Here is a 1,840-nt window from a genome sequence, read left to right as displayed (position 1 = left end):
CTTAGATTTGCAACCAGAAGCATGATTTATAAAAGAAAAAAAATTGAGTTTCATCTAAATTTTAAAATTTGCTTTGTAAGTATCCTGTTATGAGAATGAAAAGACAACCTTCAGACAGTGAGACGATAAATTTGCAAACCATACTTCTGACAAAGGAATAGCATCTAGAATACATAAAGATCTCTCAAAATTCAACAGTAACTAATAAAAGAAAACCAATTAGATTTGGGGGAAAAGGCGTGAAGGAACATTTTGCTGAAGAGGATATAGAGATGGCAAATAAGTGTGTGAAAAGATGCTCAACATCACTAGCCATTAGGGAAATGTAAATTAAAACCACAATGAGTTATCACTATACATCTTTCAGAAAGTCTAAAATAAAACATAGTGACGGCATTAAACCTGATCACTTATACATTGCTGGTGGGAAGGTAAAATCGTATAGCCACTTTGGAAAAGTTTGGCAATTTCTCAAATAACTAAAAATACAACTATCGTATGACCCAGAGTTTCAATCCCAGAGAAATTTTTGCAGAGAAATGGAAACACGTTCAAACAAAAGGCTGTACACGAATATTCAAAGCAGCTTTTCTGGTAGCAGCGCCAAACTGTAAACAACTGAGATATCCTTCAACAGGTGAACGGCTAAACACACTGTGGTACATTCATATCATGGAATACTTCACAGCAGTAAAAATGAATGAACCATTGATACACACAACAAGTTGGATGAATCTCCAAGGAGTCATGCTGAGTGAAAAGCCAATTCCAAAATGTTACATATTATATTACTACATTTACATAACATTCTTGAAATGACAAAATTACAGAAATGCAGAATGGATTAGTGATTGCTGAGAGTCGAAGATAAATGGGGGAAGGAGATGCAGGAGGCAAGGGGCCCTGACTATAAAAGGACTACAGGATGTAGTGATGGTATTGCTCTGTGTCTTGACTGTCTCAATGTCAATATTCTGGTTGTGATCTCGTACCACAGATTTGCAAGATGTTACCCTTGGGAGAAACTGGGTAAAGGATACAAAGGATCTCTCTGTACTGTTTCTTACAACTGCACATGAATGTACAATTATCTCAAAATAAAAAGTTTAATTAAAAAAATAAAGCAAAAACCACACCCCTTTATCATCTCACAGGTCAGAAGTCAAAGCATAGCACAACTGGATCTCCTGCTCACGTCTCACCAGGCTGAACACAAGGTGCCAGCCAGAGCTTGGGGGTCTCATCTGAGGCTTGGGGGTCTTCTTCCAAGTTCAATCAGGAGTTGGCAGAACTCAGTTCCTTGTGGCTCTAGGACTGCTCTCCCATTTCCTGGCTGACTGTCAGCCAGGGACCCTTCTCAGTTTCCTAGGGCCTTCCTGTTATTTCCTGCTATGTGGCCCTTCCCATATTCCCTCTCATGCTTGGAAGGGCTCAGATCCACTTATGGCCTCATCTGATTAGGTCAGGCCCACCCAGATAATCTCCCTGTTTATTAACTCCAAGTCAATTGATGAGTAGCTTAACCATGGGTGTGATAGTCCATCATATTCACAGCTTCTGCCTGCACTCAAGGTAAAGGAATTGCACAAGGCATGTACACCAGAGGGCAGGAATCTTGGGGCTATCTTAGATTTCTGCCCACCACAGACCATCTGAGCCCCAGTGCTCTGGGTGGGATAGACTGAGGTCTTGGTTGGGACTGCATTGCAGTGCAATTCTTCTCTCTGCTCAGTCCTTCAGCCTTCATTCCCCATGGTCATTGATCCCTAGAGCGCTTGCCAATCAATTTTCTGCCTGTGAGTCTGTTTCCCAAGGAACCTGACCTAAGACACTAGTGCTA

This window comes from Hyperoodon ampullatus, assembly GCF_949752795.1.
Source record: "Hyperoodon ampullatus genome assembly, chromosome: 17".
In the NCBI taxonomy this organism is placed as follows: Eukaryota; Metazoa; Chordata; class Mammalia; order Artiodactyla; family Ziphiidae; genus Hyperoodon; species Hyperoodon ampullatus.
The sequence above is the reverse complement of the archived record's forward strand: the minus strand, read 5'-3'. Positions refer to the sequence as shown.